Raw genomic sequence first — 9,046 nt, 5'->3', positions numbered from 1 at the left:
ACAGAGGCTAGCACAGTACGTCATTTGAGTTGCACACTGACAAACTTATCTGTTGAGTACTGACTACCTGTAGCACTTCGAGCACCTACACATGGGCAATGTGTATGTTTCCTGGATTGTTTGTCATCAAACAACATTGATGTCTGTAGCAGCCTGTCCTTAACTGCTAATGAGGTAGACTGAGTCCTTACTCAGCACAGAAGATTATCTATACCTGGCCGCATAAAAAACATCTGACAGAGGTATATATGAAACATACTTTTTCTGAGGTACCGACATGGGCCCCTCAAGGCCTTAGGTAGCACTAAATACGTGTATTGCATAAGCCATCATGCCAACCACATGAGACCTTTGGGATCAGTAGGCGTATACATTCAGAGGTGTTTAAAATCATGAGAGGTCTAGAACGGGTAGATGTGAATTGGTTATTTACTCTTTTGGATAATAGAAAGACTAGGGGGCACTCTATGAAGTTAGCATGTGGCACATTTATTTATGTATTATTTTTATATAATGACATTTAATCTCAATTGAGATATCACACCAGTTCACATTCAGGTACTGTAGGTATTTCTCTATCCCCAGAGGGCTTACAATCTATGTTTTTGTACCTGAGGCAATGGAGGGTAAAGTGACTTGCCCAAGGTCACAAGGAGTGACAGCAGGACTTGAACCTTGGTCTCCTGGTTCATAGACCACTGCTCTAACCACTAGGCTATTCCTCCTCCCTTTAAAACTTATCGGAGAAAGTTCTTTTTTACTCACTGCACAATTAAACTCGAATTTGTTGCCAGAGGATGTGGTTAGTGCAGTTAGTATAGCTGTGTTTAAAAAAGGATTGGATAATTTCTTGGAGGAGAAGTCCATTACCTGCTATTAAGTTGACTTAGAAAATAGCCACTGCTATTACTAGCAACGGTAACATGGAATAGACTTAGTTTTTGGGTACTTGCCAGGGTCTTATGGCCTGGATTGGCCACTGTTAGAAACAGGATGCTGGGCTTGATGGACCCTTGGCACGTTCTTATGTTCTTATATAGAAACATAGAAATGACGGCAGAAGAAGACCAATAGGCCCATCCAGTCTGCCCAGCAAGCTTTCACACTTATTTTCTCATACTTATCTGTTACTCCGACCGCTGAGTTCAGGGCCCTTATTGGTAGCTTTTTTATTCTAATTTCCTTCCACCCCCACCATTGATGCAGAGATTAGTGTTGGAGCTGTATCAAAGTGAAGTATAAGGCTTAATGTTTGAGGGTAGTATCCGTCGTATCGAGCAAGTTTCCCAGATGTTTGTATACTCATACTGCGCAGATCAATGCCTTGTTAGATGTTGGCTGGATGTAAATCCTATTTCTTCATTCCCCCCTGCCGTTGAAGCAGTGAGCTGCGCTGGATATGCATTCAAAGTGAATTTATTCTTATAGTATACAATATTCTGTTGCAATTTAAGTTAATATTTCATTGACTTCCCTTTTAGCAACTAGCAGATCCTCCTTTGCAGTAGAAGAGAGATCATACACATGTTGCTTCTTTAAATTCTGCATTTTTTTTATAAGCACAATTTTTTTCTCCTTTTTCTTATTTGCTTGATAAGTTAAAATATGCCCCCGCATAATTGCTTTAGCTGCAATCCAAAATGAAATGTCATTTATATTCGGTATTCTATTAAATTCTATATATTCCTCCCAGTTTTCTTTAAAGAAAATAGCAAACTGCTTGTCCTCATACAACCAAGAGGACATTTTCCATTGTTTTGCCCTGCCCTCCCCAACATTCCATGTTAATGAGGAAACTACCATATCATGGTCTGAGAAGGGGACCACTTCGATATTACTAGACTGCAGTTTAGAAAAAGATTCCACGATCAGGATATAATTTATTTAGTGCTTTTTTATACCAACATTCATGATACAGATAATTTCATATCGGTTTAGAAGGAACCAGGGTTATAAACTCATCTAAAACTGAAGTCCTACTCATAACTCCCGACAATAAACCCACAGTCTGTCTCCCAACCAACATACAAACCACTCATGTAAGGGATCTAGGTGTGCTAATCGACAACAAATTGAACTTCAAAGCCCACATCAACAAAACGACCAAAGACTGCTTCTATAAATTGCAAGTTTTAAAAAGGATAAGACCACTCTTCCATGCCAAAGACTTCAGAACCATTCTCCAAGCCCTCATCTTCTCCAAATTAGACTACTGCAACGCGACTCTTCTTGGCCTACCCTCCTCATATACAAAACCGCTCGAAATGGTCCAAAACGCAGCAGCACGTCTAATAACAAACACCAGAAAAAGAGACCACATCTCTCCAGTCCTTCAAGCCCTCCACTGGTTACCAATCCACTTCAGAGTAATTTACAAATCCATCACATTATTATACAAAATCATTCACCAACATACCATAATCGACCTACAAATTCCTCCCCGTGTTCACAAATCAACAAGACCGACTAGGGAAGCCTACACAGGATGCCTCCTTGTTCCACCCGCAAAAACTACTAATCACAGAACCTTGAGAGACCGAGCCCTTTCTACAGCAAGTCCTCCGCTATGGAACTCTATCCCACCAGATCTCAGAAATGAACCGTGCCTCTTAACGTTTAGGAAAAGACTTAAGACATGGCTTTTCACGCAAGCCTTCCCGAACTCCACCTAACAAGATCCATCAATAATTCCTATGCTAGTAGCTGTATATAGTGGACTCCATATTTATTTTGTTCTCTTGTATATATAGTGGACTCCTTATTTATTTATAGTTCTCTTGTATATATAGTGGACTCCTTATTTATTTATCCTCCTCTATCTCTTTTATTTCTTACAATCCCAGTTCATTAGCCCTTGTTAATTGTAACTGCTTCTCTTCTCCACGTTTATTTATGTTTTTGGTTATATTATTGCACCCCTGTTTTTCTGTAAACCGACATGATGAGAACGAGTTCTTGAATGCCGGTATAAAAAAAACCTTAAATAAATAAAATAAATAAATAACATTAACTTAAACATAGAAGAAAAGGCAAAAATTACATTAAAACAGGGGTATTGGAACTGGGGAGAGGAGGAGCCAGTAGCAGAAGGTAACTCGGTAACTATAACAATAAAATCATTTACAATGTCGGAAGTGGAGTGCATTGAATATAAGGTTTTAGTATATGACTAAAGCTGAAGAGGGCCTGAGTTAAGGGAAGGCTTGTTGAAACAGCCAGGCATTGAGTCTTTTCCTGAATGTCAATAGGCAGGGTTCTTGTCTGACATCAGGGGGAATAGCATTCCACATAGCTGGCCCCGCTGTCGAAAAGGCCCGTTCTCTAGAGGCTGCATGACGGGTGGATTTGGCTGGCGGGGCGTGCAGAGATCCTTTGTAAGCTTCTCTGATGGGTCTTGAAGAGGTGTGCAGTCTGAGTGGGCATTGAATATCGATGGGGATCTGGTTGTGAATGGTTTTGTGAATGATGGTGAGGGACTTGTGTAGGATTCTGAAGCTTATAGGTAGCCAGTGCAGATTTTTTAGGATGGGCGTGATGTGATCTCTTCTGTTGGTATTTGTTAGGATTCTAGCAGCCGCGTCTTGAAGCATCTGAAGAGGTTTGGTGGAAGAGGCGGGGAGACCTAGCAGAATAGAGTTGCAATAGTCTAACTTGGAGAAAATAATGGCCTGGAGGACAGTCCGGAAAATGCAGAAGAGGTTTTAGTCTTTTTAGCACCTGTAGTTTGTAGAAGCAGTCCTTGGTTGTGTGGTTGATGAACTTCTTTAAATTTAGTTGATTGTCAATTATAACTCTGAGATCTCTTGCTTGGGTGACCAGGGTGTTGGGGTGGGACAGCTGGGGGATATTGCTGTGGTCGGGAGATATAAGGAGGAGTTCCATCTTAGCAGAGTTCAGTACAAGGTTTAAGCTGGTGAGGAGGCGGTTGATATCTTGGCGGCAGTTGTCCCAGAACTTAAGTGTTTTTGTAAGGGATTCCGATATAGGGATCAAGATTTGAACGTCATTGGCGTATAGTATTTTTGTTAGCAGCTGGCAGAGGGGAAGGAGGTAGATATTGAAGAGAGTGGGGGACAAGGAAGAGCCCTGAGGTACTCCTAGTAATGAATTGATGCGAGGGGACTCTTTGTTGTTGATTTTGACTTTATAGCCTCTGTTACTGAGAAAAGAGTCGCACCATCTGAAGGCCGTTCCTGTTATCCCAATGTCGCATAGTCGATTTAGGAGAATGGAGTGGTTCACCGTGTCAAAAGCCACCGAGATGCCCAGAAGTACTAGAAGGAAGGAGTGTCCTGTGCCCAGGCCCATGATGAGGTGGTCTGTGAAGGAAATGAGTAGGGTTTCGGTGCTTAACGATTTACGGAATCCGTATTGAGTTGGGTGGAGTATTTTATGATTTTTGAGATAATTTGGTAGTTGGGTGTTGACTAGTTTTTCCATAATCTTGGCGACAAAAGGCAGATTGGAGATGGGACGGAAGTTGTTGGGTTCCCTGGGGTCTAGGTTCGGTTTCTTAAGAAGGGATTTGAGAGTGGCGAGTTTTAGAGCGTCAGGAAAGATACCTTGTGATAGTGAGCAATTTATGATATCAGCCAGATGCTTGGAGATGGTGTCAGGTACCGATAAGAGTAGGTTAGTTGGGATTCGGTCATAAGGATGGGTAGAGGGCTTCATTCTCTTTATTAAGGATTCAATCTCCAGAGCAGATGTAGGTTCAAATGATTCAAGTGAGGCTCCCGTATTTGATGAAAGAGAGGAGATGGAGATAGGAGTAATGGTAGAGCTGGGGGGCAGGAGTGTTAAAAGGTTGGAGATTTTGCTTTGGAAGAAGGTTGCAAGTTCGTTGGCCTTTGATTGAGCTTGGTCGTCCGGTATGGACGGGGTGGTAGTTATTGTGAGATCAGATACGTAGAATAGGGCCTTGGCGTCGAATACTGGGTCGTGAATTCTGTGAGCGTAAAAATCTCTTTTTGTTCGTAGGGTGGAGTTCCTGTAGAAGTGGAGGGCTGATTTGTAGGCAGTTAGCGTACTAGGGCAGGGGGCCTTGCGCCATTTGTTCTCTTTCTGACTAAGGTTTTAAGTTTTCGAAGTTCAGTCCTAGTATATAATCCAGTCTAGTATATAAATGAACATGTGATATGTAAATTCCTCATTTTCCATATGCAATGTGGACCAAGAATCAATCAGCTGCAACTCTTTGCATTAGAAACCAATACCAATGTCAGCTTGATTTTTTTCTGGGGGGTTTCGGTGGCTTACAGTCTAGTCTGGGATTGTCAGTGACATTAAAATCCCCTCCCATGATGACTACATACTCTTCCCATTATGAAATGATTGCCACTAATTTGATGACAAAAAGTATGAGAATATTTATGAGGGGCATAAATACTGACCAATAACACTTTCATGCACTGGAGCACTCCTCGCACTATCACATACCTCCCTTCTGGGTCAGTTATCATCCCTTCCTTGAAGAAAGACAGTTTTTTACTTATCAAAATCATAACCCCCTCTCTGGTTAGTCATAAAGGAAGAGAAAAAACAAATGACCTACCCAATCTTTTGGTAATTTCTGGTGCTCCAGGTCATTCAAGTGTGTTTCCTGCAATAAAGCTACAGCAACTTTCTTCCTTCTTAGCTCAGACAGCATTTTCTTCCATTTTATAGGAAAGTGCAACCCAGCAATATTAAGAGAACTCACAGATACATTAGTCATTAATAATTATGATCAAAGCCCATTATGCCACATATAGCAAAAGTAAGAGAGAAGAGGTCCCCCAGCCTAGACCCCCCCACCCCCAAACACATAAATATACATGAAGTACCTTTCCAGACCTATACCACACACTCACACCCACCCCCTCATCCAAAAATAAACATTAATCCCCAATAACTCTCAAACCCAAAGTCCTGTTCAGATCCAGGCCCCGAATTTTTCTTTAAACGGAAACTCTGGTAACCATCGTTCATCGTAGATCCTGAACAAGGACCTCGGGGCTCTGGAGAACTGCCCCATTGCAAACTTACCTTTTATAGCCAAGCTAATGGAAAAGCTGGTCAACATTCGACTCACAGACTACCTTGACTCTCACAATATTCTCTACCCCTCTCAATTCGGATTCAGGAAACGCCTAAATACAGAATCTCTCCTTCTTTCATTAACGGACAATATCCTGATGGGCCTTGACAAGGGCCAATCCTACCTTCTAGCTCTTCTCAACATTTCCGCGGCATTCGACACTGTAAACCATATTATCCTCATCAACCGTCTAATAGAAATAGGCATATCCGGCTCTGCACTTCTCTGGTTCAAATCCTCTCTCAACAGGCACTACAAAGTTAAAATAAACGACAAAGAATCCCACCCCGTATCTTCTAAACAAGGAGTACCACAGGGTTCTTCACTTTCCCCCACCCTGTTTAATATTTATCTACTTCCTCTATGCCAATTACTCAATAACTTCAACCTCACCCTCTTTATATACGTGGATGACGTGCAGATCCTAATCCCTATCTCGGACCCCATCTCCACTACTCTAAACTATTGGAACAGTTGCCTGCATGCCATCAACCTCCTTCTCTCGAGTCTCAACTTGGTACTTAATACATCCAAAACAGAACTCCTTGTCATCTCTCTGAGTGACAATATCCCCTTCGCCATAAACACAACTATACCACTAGTAAGCCAGGTGAGAAACCTTGGGGCCTTCCTTGACTCCAGATTGAACTTCAAAAAGTTCATTAATACCACAACCAAAGAATGCTTCTTTAAGCTACAGGTCCTAAAACAGCTAAGACCGCTCCTGCACTTCCACGATTTCCGCTCAGTTCTTCAGGCCATACTGTTTTCAAGATTGACTACTGCAATGCACTATTACTCGGTCTCCCCACCTCATCTACTAAACCTCTACAGATGCTGCAAAACGCAGCAGCCAGGATCCTTACAAACACATGTCGCAAGGACCACATCACACCTATACTAAAAATCCTACACTGGCTCCCCATCCACTATAGAATACTCTTCAAGACGCTTACCATCATTCACAAATCTGTCTACCAGCAATCCTCACTCCAACTTTCCATCCCTCTCGAACTCCATGCTTCCGCAAGGTCGATTAGATCTGCATACAAAGGCTCTCTCCAGGCTCCCCCAAACAAATCTGTGGTTCACAACTCCATTCATAAATGAGCACTATCCACAGCGGGGCCGCTCCATTGGAATTCACTACCCTCAGATCTACGCCAGGAACAATGCCATCTCTCCTTCAGAAAGAAACTGAAAACCTGGCTGTTCGCTCAAGCATATCGCTGAAGGAACATTCTATCAACCTGTACTGACTCCCTCACCCACCCCGTTTACCTTCCTACCCATTCCCTACCACCTCCGTCTCTCCGCTCTGGTCCCCGCACTTCCCCTGCCCCCCGACTACCTCCTCTGCTCCTTCACCCACAGGAATTTTATGCTAGTAACTGCTTATGATAAATTTACCCGCCGAAATTCAGCTACTCTATGTTAATCAATTGTTCGCTGCCTATTTTTACATTACCCTCTAGTTGTACTCGTTTGAACTTCTTCTTCTCCTCTTCTAACGCCCATGTTTATGCTCCCTGTTTTTTGTAACTTTGTCTTCTCTATCGGTGTTAATTGGTTTCCCCTAGTTCTACTGTAAACCGGTACGATAAGACTTGGTCTTGAGCATCGGTATAGTAAAAGAATGTATGTATGTATGTATGTAAATAAATAAATAAATAAATAAATAAAGTATAAGCAAAGCATTTTAACCCATTCTTCTGAAAATCTGGGTTGAACTTATTATTGAAACAGTAAACCTGTAATCCAGTACAACTTATGCCACAACTGTTAAAAAAGAAAAAAAAAACCCCAGCAGGAAAATATTAACATAGGACAAAGTAGCTTTCCCCTTTCAAAAATATCATGAGAAAAGAAGCTCCCTTCAGATTGATTGTTATGAGGGGGAAAATCATCCACCCAAGGTGTAGTCCCACCTTTAACACCCTGCCAGCCATGGTAAAAAACAAATGAGACTCAGGACTGCAAATCCCCATCAGAAATCAAAGGACAGCTGAAAGCTTGATCAAGGTGCAAAATTAAGGCTCATCCAAAAACTTCTTAACTTCATCCTTGGAATTGAGGAGATGCGAAAATCCTTGGTGGAATACTTGCAGACGAGCGGGATATTATAAGGCAAACCAGACTCCTTTGTTATAGAGCTGCATACAATATGGTGTGATCTCTTTTCGTGCTGCCAAATCATGTGTTGAAAAATTAGGGAACAACAAAATTTCATGCCCCTCATAAAACAATTCTTTTTTTCTCCTGAAAGCCTCCAGGATCTTTGCCTTATCAATAAAGTTGAGATATTTTGCAATCGCCTGCCATAAGTGGCCTACTATTAAAAGCCACAGGGGATCCCAGCCGGTGAGCACTGCTCCACGATTATCTGATGGTTCAGTCACCAAACCCAAGGCTTCCGGTAACCACTTCTGAAACCATTGCAGTAAGGCTTCACTTTGAAGAGCTTCAGATAGACCTAATACTGGATGTTGTTTCTTCTGCTTGTCAAGCTTATTCTCCATCTCCAAGATTTTCTTTTGTAGCATCACTATCGAGGTCTCTGCACTGTCCATCTTATCCTCCTGCTGACTCGCTCTGGTGTCCATAGCACTTTGTTTTCTAGTTCGTCATGGAGCTCGTCCAGAGATGACTGCAGCTTTTGCAGTTGATCGTTCAGCACAGCTGTTACAGCCTTAGTTAATTCTTTGAGTAAGACTTCAATACCTTATCTGTCGGCATCTTTGGATCAGCCGCCATCTTGTCCTCCTGTGAGCCTGGCTTCTCCACCACAAATTTTTACTGTCTCCTGGACATAGTGGAAAATTTCTCCATTCCAAGAAAGTCCATTCACTTATGTAGGTCAAAATTTTCTTTTATGGATATCAAATCACAGGTTTATTTGGTCAAATTAGAGAAGTCTCACAGTGCACCAAGGAGCTGAGAGTGCTTGCGACCGCTCAGCTGTGCGTC

This window comes from Rhinatrema bivittatum, chromosome 9 (genome assembly GCF_901001135.1).
Source record: "Rhinatrema bivittatum chromosome 9, aRhiBiv1.1, whole genome shotgun sequence".
Classification (NCBI taxonomy): domain Eukaryota; kingdom Metazoa; phylum Chordata; class Amphibia; order Gymnophiona; family Rhinatrematidae; genus Rhinatrema; species Rhinatrema bivittatum.
Note: the sequence above shows the minus strand (reverse complement) of the source record.